The sequence below is a fragment of the Calliopsis andreniformis genome, unplaced genomic scaffold, assembly GCF_051401765.1.
Source record: "Calliopsis andreniformis isolate RMS-2024a unplaced genomic scaffold, iyCalAndr_principal scaffold0007, whole genome shotgun sequence".
Classification (NCBI taxonomy): domain Eukaryota; kingdom Metazoa; phylum Arthropoda; class Insecta; order Hymenoptera; family Andrenidae; genus Calliopsis; species Calliopsis andreniformis.
The window spans coordinates 19,386,522-19,402,551 of NW_027480425.1; positions in this window are offsets into that span (position 1 = coordinate 19,386,522).

Consider the following 16,030-nt stretch of genomic DNA (forward strand, 5'->3'; position numbering starts at 1 on the left):
TTGCATCTTTATCGTATTTTATGCTTCGGGCGTGGACTTCTAAGGCCGTAGCTATTAGATATGGTAGAGCAACGCCCTAGAGTGACACCTAGGTTCCCCGGACCGTAGAAATGACCATTACTTTCACAATGTTTGCAATTACTCATTTTATACGATGGAAAAACTGTTGTACTTATATTGGTTTTTTTCTTCTGGCGTTGAGTTCTTAGGCCCTAACTATTCGATCTGGTGGAACAACGCCCTAGAGTGAAGTCTAGGTTGCCCGGAACGGAGAAATGACTACAACTTTCACACTGGTAGCAATTATTCGTTTTATACTATGGAAAAACTGTTCCATTTATTTTGTATTTTATGCTTCGGGCGTTTGCTTCTAAGGCCCTAACTGTTTGATCTGGTGGAGCAGCGACCTAGAGTGAGGCCTAGGTTGCCCGGAACGCAGAGATGACCATAACTTTCACACTGGTTGCAATTATTCCTGTTCTACGATGGACAAACTGTTGTATTTATATCGCATTTTATGCTTCTGGCGTTGACTTCTAAGGACCTAACTATTCGATCTGGTGGAGCAACGCTCTAGAGTGAAGTCTAGGTTGCTCGGAATGTAGGAATGACCATAAATTTCACACTGGTTGCAATTATTCGTTTTATACGATGGAAAAACTGTTGCATCTTTATCGTATTTTATGCTTCTGGCGTGGACTTCTAAGGACCTAACTATTCGATCTGGTGGAGCAACGCCCTAGAGTGAAGCCTAGGTTGCCCGGAACGTAGAAATGACCATAACTTTTAAACTGGTAGCAATTATTCGTTTTATACGATGGAAGAACTGTTCTATTTTTATTGCATTTTATGCTTCGGGCATTGACTTCTAAGGCCCTAACTATTCAATCTGTTGGAGCAACGCCCTAGGGTGAAGCCTAGGTTGCCCGGAAAGTAGAAGTGACCATAACTTTCATACTGGCTGCAATTATTCGTTTTATACGATGAAAAAACTGTTGTATTTATATTTTATTTTATGCTTCTGGCGTTCACTTCTTAGGCCCTAACTATTCGAACTGGTGAAACAACGCCCTAGGGTGAAGCCTAGGTTGCCCGGAACGTAGAAATGACCATAACTTTCACACTGGTAGCAATTATTCGTTTTATACATTGGAAAAACTGTTCCATTTATTTTGTATTTTATGCTTCGGGCGTTGACTTCTAAGGCCCTAACTGTTTGATCTGGTGGAGCAACGGCCTAGAGTGAAGCCTAGGTTGCCCGGAACGTAGAAATGACCATAACTTTCACACTGGTTGCTATAATTCCTGTTCTACGATGGACAAACTGTTGTATTTATATCGTATTTTATGCTTCTGGCGTAGACGTCTAAGGACCTAACTATTCGATCTTGTGGGGCAACGCTCTAGAGTGAAGCCTAGGTTGCTCGGAATGTAGGAATGACCATAAATTTCACACTGGTTGCAATCATTCGTTTTATACGATGGAAAAACTGTTGCATCTTCATCGTATTTTATGCTTCGGGCGTGGACTTCTTAGGCCCTAACTATTCGATCTGGTGGAGCAACTCCCTAGAGTGAAGCATAGGATGCCCGGAACGTAGAAATGACCATAACTTTTACACTGGTAGCAATTATTCGTTCTATACAATGGAAAAACTGTTCTATTTATTTTGCATTTTATGCTTCGGGCGTTGACTTCTAAGGCCCTAACTGATTGATCTGGTGGAGCAACGCCCTGGGTGAAGCCTAGATTGCCCGGAACGTTGAAATGACCAGTACTTTCATACTCTTTGCAGTTATTCCTGTTATACGATGGAAAAACTGTTGCATCTTTATTCTATTTTATGCTTCTGGCGTTGACTTCTAAGGCCCTAACTATTCGATCTGGTGGAGCAACGCCCTAGGGTGAAGCCTAGGTTGCCGGGAAAGCAGAAATGACCATAACTTTCACACTGGTTGCAATTATTCGTTTTATACGATGGAAAAGCTGTTGCACCTTTATTGTATTTTATTCTTCTGGCGTTGACTTCTAAGGCCGTAGCTATTAGATGTGGTGGAACAACGCCCTAGAGTGACACCTAGGTTGCGCGGAACGTAGAAATGACCACTACTTTCACAATGTTTGCAATTATTCATTTTATACGATGGAAAAACTGTTGTACTTATATTGATTTTATTCTTCTGGCGTTGACTTCTTAGGCCCTAACTATTCCCTCTGGTGGTTCAACGCCGTAGAGTGAAACCTTCGTTGCCCGGAACGTAGTAATGACCATTACTTTCACACTGTTTGCAGTTATTCCTGTTATACGATGGAAAAACTGTTGCATCTTTATTGCATTTTATGCTTCTGGCGTTGACTTCTAAGGCCCTAACTATTCGATCAGGTGGAGCAACGCCCTAGAGTGACGCCTAGGTTGCCCGGAACGTAGAAATGACCATTACTTTCACAATGTTTGCAACTACTCATTTTATACGATGGAATAACTGTTGTACTTATATTGTATTTTATCCTTCTGGCGTTGAATTCTTAGGCCCTGTCTATTCCCTCTGGTGGATCAACGCCGTAGAGTGAAACCTACGTTGCCGGAACGTAGAAATGACCATTACTTTCACACTGGTTGCAATTATCCGTTTTATACGATGCAAAAGCTGTTGTATTTATATCGTATTTTATGCTTCTGGCGTTGACTTCTTTGGACCTAACCATTCGATCTGGTGGAGCAACGCCCTAGAGTGAAGCCTAGGTGGCTCGGAACGTAGAAATGACCATCACTTCCATACGGGTAGCAATTATTCGTTTTATACGATGGAAAAACTGTTGTATTTATATTGTATTTTATGCTTCTGGCATTGACTTCTAAGGCACTAACTATTCGATCTGGTGCAGCAACGCCCTAGAGTGAAGCCTAGATTACCCGGAACGTAGTAATGACCAGTACTATCACACTGTTTGCAGTTATTCCTGTTATACGATGGAAAGCTGTTGCATCTTTATCGTATTTTATGCTTCTGGCGCTGACTTCTAAGGCCCTAACTATTCTATCTGGTGGAGCAAGGCCCTAGGCTGAAGCCTAGGTTGCCCGGAACGTAGAAATGACCATAACTTTCACACTGGTTGCTATTATTCGTTTTATACGATGGAAAAGCTGTTATATTTATATTGCATATTATGCTTCTGGCATTGAATTCTAAGTCCCTAGCTATTCCGTCTGGTGGAGCAACACCCTAGCGTGATGCCTAGGTTGCCAGGAACGTTGAAATGGCCATAACTTTCACACTGGTTGCTATTATTCCTTTTATACGATGGAAAAGCTGTTAAATTTATATTGCATTTTATGCTTCTGGCATTGAATTCTCAGTCCCTAGCAATTCCATCTGGTGGAGCAACACCCTAGAGTGAAGCCCAGGTTGCCCGGAACGTTGAAGTGACCATTACTTCCACACTGTTTGCAAATTTACATTATATACGATGGAAAAACTGTTGTACTTATATTGTATTTTATCCTTCTGGCGTTGAATTCTAAGCCCCTAGCTATTCGATTTGGTGGAGCAACGCCCTAGAGTGAAACCTAGGTTACCCGGAACGTAGAAATGACCATTACTTGCACAGTGTTTGCAGTTATACATTTTATACGATGGAAAAGCTGTTGTATTTATATTGTATTTTATGCTCCTGGCGTTGACTTCTAAGGCCGTAGCTACTAGACGTGGTGGAGCAACGCCCTAGAGTGACGCCTAGGTTGACCGGAACGTAGAAATGACCATTACTTTCACAATGTCTGCAATTATTGATTTTATACGATGGAAAAACTGTTGTACTTATATTGTATTTTATCCTTCTGGCGCTAAATTCTAAGTCCCTAGCTTTTCGATCTGGTGGAGCAACGCCCTAGAGTGAAACATAGGTTACCCGGAACGTAGAAATGACCAGTACTTTCACACTGGTTGCAGTTATTCGTTTTATACGATGGAAAAACTGTTATATTTATATTGCATATTATGCTTCTGGCATTGAATTCTAAGTCCCTAGCTATTCCATCTGGTGGAGCAACACCCTAGCGTGACGCCTAGGTTTCCCGGAACGTTGAAATGACCATAACTTTCACACTGGTTGCTATTATTCCTTTTATACGATGGAAAAGCTGTTGTACTTATATTGCATTTTATCCTTCTGGCGTTGAATTCTAAGCCCCTAGCTATTCGATTTGGTGGAGCAGCACCCTAGAGCGAAGCCTAGGTTGCCCGGAACGTAGAAGTGACCGTTACTTCCACACTGTTTGCAAATATACATTATATACGATGGAAAAGCTGTTGTACTTATATTGTAATTTATGCTTCTGGCGTTGACTTCTTAGGCCCTAACTATTTGATCTGGTTGAGCACCGCCCTAGAGTGAAGCCTAGGTTGCCCGGAACGTAGAAATGACCATTACGTTCACAATGTCTGCAATTATTCATTTTATACGATGGAAAAACTGTTGTACTTATATTGTATTTTATCCTTCTTGCGTTGAATTCTAAGCCCCTAGCTATTCGATTTGGTGGAGCAACGCCCTAGAGTGAAACCTAGGTTACCCGGAACGTAGAAATGACCACAACTTTCACACTGGTTACCATTATTCGTTTTATACGATGGAAAAGCTGTTGTATTTATATCGTATGTTATGCTTCTGGCGTTGACTTCCTAGGCCGTAACTATTCGATCTGGTGGAGCAACGCCCTAGGGTGAAGGGTAGGCTGCGCGGAACGTAGCAATGACCATAACTTTCGCACTCATTGCAATTATTCGTTTTATACGATGGAAAAACTGTTGCATCTTCATCGTATTTTATGCTTCTGGCGTTGACTTCTTAGGCCGTAACTATTCGATCTGGTGGAGCAACGCCCTGGAGTGAAACCTGGGTTGCCCGGAACGTAGAAATGACCACTACTATCACACTGGTTGCAAATTATTCCTGCTATACGATGGAAAAACTGTTGTATTTTTATTTCATTTTATGCTTCTGGCGTTCACTTCTTAGGCCCTAACTATTCGATCTGGTGGAACAACGGCCTAGGGTGAAGCCTAGGTTGCCCGGAACGTAGAAATGACCATAACTTTCACACTGGTTGCAATTATTTGTTTTATACGATGGAAAAGCTGTTGTATTTATATCGTATTTTATGCTTCTGGCATTGAATTCTCAGGCCCTAGCAATTCCATCTGGTGGAGCAACACCCTAGAGTGAAGCCCAGGTTGCCCGGAACGTTGAAGTGACCATAACGATCACACTGGTTGCTATTATTCGTTTTATACGATGGAAAAGCTGTTATATTTATATTGCATATTATGCTTCCGACATTGAATTCTAAGTCCCTAGCTATTCCATCTGGTGGAGCAACACCCTAGCGTGATGCCTAGGTTTCCCGGAACGTTCAAATGACCATAACCTTCACACTGGTTGCTATTATTCCTTTTATACGATGGAAAAGCTGTTGTACTTATATTGTATTTTATACTTCTCGCGTTGAATTCTAAGCCCCTAGCTATTCGATTTGGTGGAGCAACACCCTAGAGCGAAGCCTAGGTTGCCCGGAACGTAGAAGTGACCATTACTTCCACACTGTTTGCAAATATACATTATATACGATGGAAAAGCTGTTGTACTTATATTGTAATTTATGCTTCTGGCGTTGACTTCTTAGGCCCTAACTATTTGATCTGGTGGAGCACCGCCCTAGAGTGAAGCCTAGGTTGCCCGGAACGTAGAAATGACCATTACGTTCACAATGTCTGCAATTATTCATTTTATACGATCGAAAAACTGTTGTACTTATATTGTATTTTATCCTTCTTGCGTTGAATTCTAAGCCCCTAGCTATTCGATTTGGTGGAGCAACGCCCTAGAGTGAAACCTAGGTTACCCGGAACGTAGAAATGACCACAACTTTCACACTGGTTACCATTATTCGTTTTATACGATGGAAAAGCTGTTGTATTTATATCGTATTTTATGCTTCTGGCGTTGACTTCTTAGGCCCTAACTATTTGATCTGGTGGAGCACCGCCCTAGAGTGAAGCCTAGGTTGCCTGGAACGTAGACCATACCATTACCTTCACACTGGTGGTAATTATTCCTGTTATGCGATGGAAAAACTCTTGCATCTTTATTGTATTTTATGCTTCGGGCATTGCCTTCTAAGGCCCTAACTATTCGATCTGGTGGAGCAACGCCCTAGAGTGAAGCCTAGGTTGCCCGGAACGTAGAAATGACCATTCATTTCACACTGGTAGCAATTATTCGTTTTATACGATGGAAAAGCTGTTTTATTTATTTTGTATTTTATGCTTCGTGCGTTGACTTCTAAGGCCCTAACTATTCGATCTGGTGGAGCAACGACCTAGAGTAAAGCCTAGGTTGCCCGGAACGTAGAAATGACCATCACTTTCAAACTGGTTGCAATTAATCCTGTTATACGATGGAAAAACTGTTGTATTTTTATTGCCTTTTATGCTTCGGGCGTTGACTTCTAAGGCCCTAACTATTCAATCTGTTGGAGCAACGCCCTAGGGTGAAGCCGCGGTTGCCCGGAAAGTAGAAATGACGTTAACTTTCATACTTGTTGCAATTATTCGTTTTATACGATGGAAAAACTGTTGTATTTATATTGTGTTTTATGCTTCTGGCGCTGACTTCTAGGGCACTAACTATTCGATCTGGTGGAGCAACACCCTACAGTGAAGCCTAAGTTGTCAGAAACGTAGAAATGAACATAACTTTCACACTGGTGGCAATTATTCGTTTTATACGATGGAAAAACTGTTCTATTTATTTTGTATTTTATGCTTCGGGCGTTGACTTCTAAGGCCCTAACTATTCAATCGGTTGCAGCAACGCCCTAGGGTGGATCCTAGGTTGCCCGGAAAGTAGAGATGACCATACCCTTCATACTGGTTGCAATTATCCGTTTTAAACGATGGAAAAACTGTTGTATTTATATTGTGTTTTATGCTTCTGGCGCTGACTTCTAGGGCACTAACTATTCGATCTGGTGGAGCAGCGCCCTAGGGTGAAGCCTAGGTTGCCCGGAACGTAGAAATGACCATCACTTTCAAACTGGTTGCAATTAATCCTTTTATACGGTGGAAAAACTGTTGTAGTTTTATTGCATTTTATGCTTTCGGCGTTGACTTCTAAGGCCCTAACTCTTCGATCTGGTGGAGCAACGCCCTAGAGTGAATCCTAGGTTGCCCGGAACGTAGAAATGACCATATCTTTCACACTGGTTGCTATTATTCGTTTTATACGATGGAATAACTGTTATATTTATATTGTATTTTATGCTTCTGGCGTTGACTTCTTAGGACCTAACTTTTCGAAATTGTGGAACAACGCCCTAGAGTGATGCCTAGGTTGCCCGGAACAGAGAAATGACCATTACCTTCACACTGGTTGCAAGTATTCCTGTTATACGATGGAAAAGCTGTTGCATCTTTATTGTACTTTATGCTTCTAGCGTTGACTTCTAATGCCCTAACTGTTCGATCTGGTGGTGCAACGCCATAGAGTGCGGCCTAGGTTGCCCGGAACGTAGAAATGGCCATAACTTTCACACTGGTAGCAATTATTCGTTTTATACGATGGAACAACTGTTCTATTTATTTTGTATTTCATGCTACGGGCGTTGACTTCTAAGACCCTAACTATTCAAGCTGTTGCAGCAACGCCCTAGGGTGAAGCCTAGGTTGCCCGGAACGTAGGACAATCCATTACCTTCACACTGGTTGCAATTATTCCTGTTATACGATGGAAAAGCTGTTGCATCTTTATTGTACTTTATGCTTCTAGCGTTGACTTCTAAGGCGCTAACTCTTCGATCTGGTGGAGCAGCGCCCTAGGGTGAAGCCTAGGTTGCCCGGAACGTAGAAATGAACATAACTTTCACACTGGTAGCAATTATTCGTTTTATACAATGGAAAAACAGTTCTATTTATTTTGTATTTTATGCTTCGGGCGTTGACTTCTATGGCCCTACCTATTCGATCTAGTGGAGCAACACCCTACAGTCAGGCGTGGGTTGCCCGGAACGTAGAAATGACCATAACATTCACACCGGTTGCAATTATTCATGCTATACGATGGAAAAGCTGTTGCATTTTTATTGTATTTTTGGCCTCCAGCGTTGACTTCTAATGCCGTAGCTATTCGATGTGGTGGAGCAACGACCTAGAGTGAAGCCTAGGTCGTCCGGAACGTAGAAATGACCATTACTTTCACAATGTTTCCAATTATTCATTTTATACGATGGAAAAACTGTTGTACTTATACTGTATTTTATTCTTATGGCGTTGAATTCTAAGTCCCTAGCTATGCGATCTGGTGGAGCAACGCACTAGAGTGAAACCTAGGTTACCCGGAACGTAGAAATGACCACAACTTTCACACTGGTTACCATTATTCGTTTTATACGATGGAAAAGCTGTTGTATTTATATCGTATGTTATGCTTCTGGCGTTGACTTCTTAGGCCGTAACTATTCGATCTGGTGGATCAACGCCCTAGGGTGAAGGGTAGGCTGCGCGGAACGTAGCAATGACCATAACTATCGCACTCATTGCAATTATTCGTTTTATACGATGGAAAAACTGTTCTATTTATTTTGTATTTTATGCTTCGGGCGTTGACTTCTAAGGCCCTAACTATTCAATCGGTTGCAGCAACGCCCTAGGGTGGATCCTAGGTTGCCCGGAAAGTAGAGATGACCATACCCTTCATACTGGTTGCAATTATCCGTTTTAAACGATGGAAAAACTGTTGTATTTATATTGTGTTTTATGCTTCTGGCGCTGACTTCTAGGGCACTAACTATTCGATCTGGTGGAGCAGCGCCCTAGGGTGAAGCCTAGGTTGCCCGGAACGTAGAAATGACCATCACTTTCAAACTGGTTGCAATTAATCCTTTTATACGATCGAAAAACTGTTGTACTTATATTGTATTTTATCCTTCTTGCGTTGAATTCTAAGCCCCTAGCTATTCGATTTGGTGGAGCAACGCCCTAGAGTGAAACCTAGGTTACCCGGAACGTAGAAATGACCACAACTTTCACACTGGTTACCATTATTCGTTTTATACGATGGAAAAGCTGTTGTATTTATATCGTATTTTATGCTTCTGGCGTTGACTTCTTAGGCCCTAACTATTTGATCTGGTGGAGCACCGCCCTAGAGTGAAGCCTAGGTTGCCTGGAACGTAGACCATACCATTACCTTCACACTGGTGGTAATTATTCCTGTTATGCGATGGAAAAACTCTTGCATCTTTATTGTATTTTATGCTTCGGGCATTGCCTTCTAAGGCCCTAACTATTCGATCTGGTGGAGCAACGCCCTAGAGTGAAGCCTAGGTTGCCCGGAACGTAGAAATGACCATTCATTTCACACTGGTAGCAATTATTCGTTTTATACGATGGAAAAGCTGTTTTATTTATTTTGTATTTTATGCTTCGTGCGTTGACTTCTAAGGCCCTAACTATTCAATCTGTTGGAGCAACGCCCTAGGGTGAAGCCGCGGTTGCCCGGAAAGTAGAAATGACGTTAACTTTCATACTTGTTGCAATTATTCGTTTTATACGATGGAAAAACTGTTGTATTTATATTGTATTTTATGCTTCTGGCGCTGACTTCTAGGGCACTAACTATTCGATCAGGTGGAGCAGCGCCCTAGGGTGAAGCCTAGGTTGCCCGGAACGTAGAAATGACCATTAAATTTCCACTGGTTTTAATTATTCGTTTTATACGATAGAAAAACTGTTGCATCTTTATTGTATTTTATGCCTCCTGCGTTGACTTCCAAGGCCCTAACTATTCGATCTGGTGGAGCAACGCCCTAGAGTGAAGTTTAGGTTGCCCGGCACGTAGAAATGACCATAACTTTCACACTGGTAGCAATTATTCGTTTTATACAATGGAAAAACTGTTCTATTTATTTTGTAGTTTATGCTTCGGGCGTTGACATCTAAGGCCGTAACTATTCGATCTGGTGGAGCAGCGCCCTAGGGTGAAGCCTAGGTTTCCCGGAACGTAGAAATGACCATAGCTTTCACACTGGTTGCAATTATTACTGCTATACGATGGAAATACTGTTGTATATTTATTGTATTTTATGCTTCGGGCGTTGACTTCTATGGCCCTACCTATTCGATTTGGTGGAGCAACACCCTACAGTGAAGCCTAAGTTGTCAGAAACGTAGAAATGAACATAACTTTCACACTGGTGGCAATTATTCGTTTTATACGATGGAAAAACTGTTCTATTTATTTTGTATTTTATGCTTCGGGCGTTGACTTCTAAGGCCCTAACTATTCAATCGGTTGCAGCAACGCCCTAGGGTGGATCCTAGGTTGCCCGGAAAGTAGAGATGACCATACCCTTCATACTGGTTGCAATTATCCGTTTTAAACGATGGAAAAACTGTTGTATTTATATTGTGTTTTATGCTTCTGGCGCTGACTTCTAGGGCACTAACTATTCGATCTGGTGGAGCAGCGCCCTAGGGTGAAGCCTAGGTTGCCCGGAACGTAGAAATGACCATCACTTTCAAACTGGTTGCAATTAATCCTTTTATACGGTGGAAAAACTGTTGTAGTTTTATTGCATTTTATGCTTTCGGCGTTGACTTCTAAGGCCCTAACTCTTCGATCTGGTGGAGCAACGCCCTAGAGTGAATCCTAGGTTGCCCGGAACGTAGAAATGACCATATCTTTCACACTGGTTGCTATTATTCGTTTTATACGATGGAATAACTGTTATATTTATATTGTATTTTATGCTTCTGGCGTTGACTTCTTAGGACCTAACTTTTCGAAATTGTGGAACAACGCCCTAGAGTGATGCCTAGGTTGCCCGGAACAGAGAAATGACCATTACCTTCACACTGGTTGCAAGTATTCCTGTTATACGATGGAAAAGCTGTTGCATCTTTATTGTACTTTATGCTTCTAGCGTTGACTTCTAATGCCCTAACTGTTCGATCTGGTGGTGCAACGCCATAGAGTGAGGCCTAGGTTGCCCGGAACGTAGAAATGGCCATAACTTTCACACTGGTAGCAATTATTCGTTTTATACGATGGAACAACTGTTCTATTTATTTTGTATTTCATGCTACGGGCGTTGACTTCTAAGACCCTAACTATTCAAGCTGTTGCAGCAACGCCCTAGGGTGAAGCCTAGGTTGCCCGGAACGTAGGACAATCCATTACCTTCACACTGGTTGCAATTATTCCTGTTATACGATGGAAAAGCTGTTGCATCTTTATTGTACTTTATGCTTCTAGCGTTGACTTCTAAGGCTCTAACTCTTCGATCTGGTGGAGCAGCGCCCTAGGGTGAAGCCTAGGTTGCCCGGAACGTAGAAATGAACATAACTTTCACACTGGTAGCAATTATTCGTTTTATACAATGGAAAAACCGTTCTATTTATTTTGTATTTTATGCTTCGGGCGTTGACTTCTATGGCCCTACCTATTCGATCTAGTGGAGCAACACCCTACAGTCAGGCGTGGGTTGCCCGGAACGTAGAAATGACCATAACATTCACACCGGTTGCAATTATTCATGCTATACGATGGAAAAGCTGTTGCATTTTTATTGTATTTTTGGCTTCCAGCGTTGACTTCTAATGCCGTACCTATTAGATGTGGTGGAGCAACGACCTAGAGTGAAGCCTAGGTCGTCCGGAACGTAGAAATGACCATTACTTTCACAATGTTTCCAATTATTCATTTTATACGATGGAAAAACTGTTGTACTTATACTGTATTTTATTCTTATGGCGTTGAATTCTAAGTCCCTAGCTATGCGATCTGGTGGAGCAACGCACTAGAGTGAAACCTAGATTGCCCGGAACGTAGAAATTACCATATCTTTCACACTGGTACCAATTATTCGTTTTATACGATGGAACAACTGTTCTATTTATTTTGTATTTCATGCTTCGGGCGTTGACTTCTAAGGCCCTAACTATTCAACCTGTTGGAACAACGCCCTAGGGCGAAGCCTAGGTTGCCCGGAAAGTAGAAATGACCATAACTTATATACTTGTTGCAATTATTCGTTTTATACGATGGAAAAACTGTTGTATTTATATTGTATTTTATGCTTCTGGCGCTGACTTCTAGGGCACTAACTATTCGATCTGGTGGAGCAGCGCCCTAGGGTGAAGCCTAGGTTGCCCGGAACGTAGAAATGACCATTACATTTCCACTGGTTTTAATTATTCGTTTTATACGATGGAGAAACTGTTGCATCTTTATTGTATTTTATGCCTCTGGCGTTGACTTCCAAGGCCCTAACTATTCGATCTGGTGGAGCAACGCCCTATAGTGAAGTCTAGGTTGCCCGGCACGTAGAAATGACCATTACTTTCACAATGTTTCCAATTATTCATTCTATACGATGGAAAAACTGTTGTACTTATATTGTATTTTATTCTTATGGCGTTGAATTCTAAGTCCTTAGCTATGCGATCTGGTGGAGCAACGCACTAGAGTGAAACCTAGGTTGCCCGGAACGTAGAAAATACCATAACTTTCACACTGGTAGCAATTATTCGTTTTATACGATGGAACAACTGTTCTATTTATTTTGTATTTCATGCTTCGGGCGTTGACTTCTAAGGCCCTAACTATTCAATCTGTTGGAACAGCGCCCTAGGGCGAAGCCTAGGTTGCCCGGAAAGTAGAAATGACCATAACTTTCATACTTGTTGCAATTATTCGTTTTATACGATGGAAAAACTGTTGTATTTATATTGTATTTTATGCTTCTGGCGCTGACTTCTAGGGCACTAACTATTCGATCTGGTGGAGCAGCGCCCTAGGGTGAAGCCTAGGTTGCCCGGAACGTAGAAATGACCATTACATTTCCACTGGTTTTAATTATTCGTTTTATACGATGGAAAAACTGTTGCATCTTTATTGTATTTTATGCCTCTGGCGTTGACTTCCAAGGCCCTAACTATTCGATCTGGTGGAGCAACGCCCTATAGTGAAGTCTAGGTTGCCCGGCACGTAGAAATGACCATAACCTTCACACTGGTAGCAATTATTCGTTTTATACAATGGAAAAACTGTTCTATTTATTTTGTATTTTATGCTTCGGGCGTTGACTTCTAAGGCCCTAACTATTCAATCGGTTGCAGCAACGCCCTAGGGTGGATCCTAAGTTGCCCGGAAAGTAGAGATGACCATAACTTTCATACTGGTTGCAATTATTCGTTTTATACGATGGAAAAACTGTTGTATCTATATTGTATTTTATGCTTCAAGCGTTCACTTCTTTGGCCCAAACTATTCGATCTGGTGGAACGACGCCCTAAGGTGAAGCCAAGGTTGCCCGGAACGTTGAAATGACCATAACTTTCAAACTGGTAGCAATTATTCATTTTATACAATGGAAAAAACTGTTCTATTTATTTTGTAGTTTATGCTTCGGGCGGTGACTTCTAAGGCCCTAACTATTCAATCTGTTGGAACAACGCCCTAGGGTGAAGCCTAGGTTGCCCGGAAAGTAGAAATGACCATATCTTTCGTACTGGTCGCAATTATTCGTTTTATAGGATGGAAAGACTGTTGTATTTATATTGTATTTTATGCTTCTGGCGTTAACTTCTTAGGCCCTACCTATTCGATTTGGTGGAGCAACACCCTACAGTGAAGCCTAGATTGTTAGAAACGTAGAAATGCCCATTACTTTCACACTGGTTGCAATTATTAGTTTTATACGATGGAAAAACTGTTCTATTTATTTTGTATTTTATGCTTCGGGCGTTGACTTCTAAGGCCCTAACTATTCAGTCTGTTGGAGCAACGCCCTAGGGTGAAGCCTACGTTGCCCGGAAAGTAGAAATAACCACAACTTTCATACTTGTTGCAAATATTCGATTTATACGATGGAAAAACTGTTATATTTATATTGTATTTTATGCTTCGGGCGTTGACTTCTAAGGCCCTAACTGTTCGATCTGGTGGAGCAACGCCCTAGAGTGAAGCCTAGGTTGCCCGGAACGTAGAAATGACCAGAACTTTCACACTGGTTGCTATTATTCGTTTTATACGATGAAAAACTGTTATATTTATATTGTATTTTAGGCTTCTGGCGTTGACTTCTTAGGCCCTAACTTTTCGATCTGGTGGAACAACGCCCTAGAGTGAAGCCTAGGTTGCCCGGAACGTAGAAATAACCAGAACTTTCACACTCTTTGCTATTATTCGTTTTATACGATGGAAAAACTGTTATATTTATATTGTATTTTATGCTTCTGGCGCTGATTTCTTAGGCCCTAACTTTTCGATCTGGTGGAACAACGCACTAGAGTGACGCCTAGGTTGCCCGGAACGTAGAAATGACCATCACTTTCACACTGGTTGCAATTATTCCTGTTATACGATGGAAAAGCTCTTGTATATTTAATGTATTTTATGCTTCGGGCGTTGACTTCTAAGGCAGTAGCTATTCGATGTCGTGGAGCAACGCCCTAGAGTGACGCCAAGGTTGCCTGGAACGTAGAAATTACCATAACTTTCACACTGATAGCAATTATTCGTTTTATACGATGGAACGACTGTTCTATTTATTTTGTATTTCGTGCTTCGGGCGTTGACTTCTAAGGTCCTAGCTATTGGATCTGGTGGGCCAACGTCCAAGAGTGAAGCCTATGTTGCCCGGAACGTAGAAATGACCATAACTTTCACACTGGTTGCAATTACTCTTTTTATACAATGGAAAAACTGTTCTATCTATTTTGTAGTTTATGCTTCGGGCGTTGACTTCTAAGCTCCTAACTATACGATCTGGTGGAGCAACGCCTCAGAGTTAATTCTAGGATGCCCGAAACGTCGAAATGATCATTACTTTCGCACTGGTTGCAATTAGTCAGGCTATACGATGGAAAAACTGTTGCATTTTTATTGTATTTTCTGCTTCTGGCTTTGACTTCTAAGGTCGTAGCTATTAGCTGTGGTGGGGCAACGTCCAAGAGTGAAGCGTATGATGCCCGGAACGCAGAAATGACCATAACTTTCACACTGGTTGCAATTTTTCGTTTTATACAATGGAAAAACTGTTCTATTTATTTTGTATTTTATGCTTCGAGCGTTGACTTCTAAGGCCCTAACTATTCGATCTGGTGGAACAACGCCCTAGAGTGAAGCCTAGGTTGCCGGGAACGTAGAAATGACCAGAACTTTCACACTGGTTGCTATTATTCGTTTTATACGATGGAAAAACTGTTATATTTATATTGTATTTTATGCTTCCGGCGTTGACTTCTAAGGCCCTAACTATTCAATCTGTTGGAGCAACGACCTAGGGCCAAGCCTAGGTTGCCCGGAAAGTAGAAATGACGTTAACTTTCATACTGGTTGCAATTATTCGTTTTATACGATGGAAAAACTGTTGTATTTATATTGTATTTTATGCTTCTGGCGTTGACTTCTTAGGCCCTAACTATTCGATCTGTTGGAACGACGCCCTAGAGTGAAGCCTAGGTTGCCCAGAACGTAGAAATGACCATCACTTTCACACTGGTTGCAATTATTCCTGCTATACGATGGAAATACTGTTGTATATTTATTGCATTTTATGCTTCGGGCGTTGACTTCTATGGCCCTACCTATTCGATTTGGTGGAGCAACACCCTACAGTGAAGCCTAAGTTGTCAGAAACGTAGATATGAACATAACTTTCACACTGGTAGCAATTATTCGTTTTATACAATGGAAAAACTGTTCTATTTATTTTGTATTTTATGCTTCGGGCGTTGACTTCTAAGGCCCTAACTGTTCGATCTGGTGGAGCAACGCCCTAGAGTGAAGCCTAGGTTGCCCGGAACGTATAAATGAAGATAACTTTCACACTGGTAGCAATTATTCGTTTTATACAATGGAAAAACCGTTCTATTTATTTTGTATTTCATGCTTCGGGCGTTGACTTCTATGGCACTACCTATTCGATCTAGTGGAGCAACACCCTACAGTCAGGCCTAGGTTGCC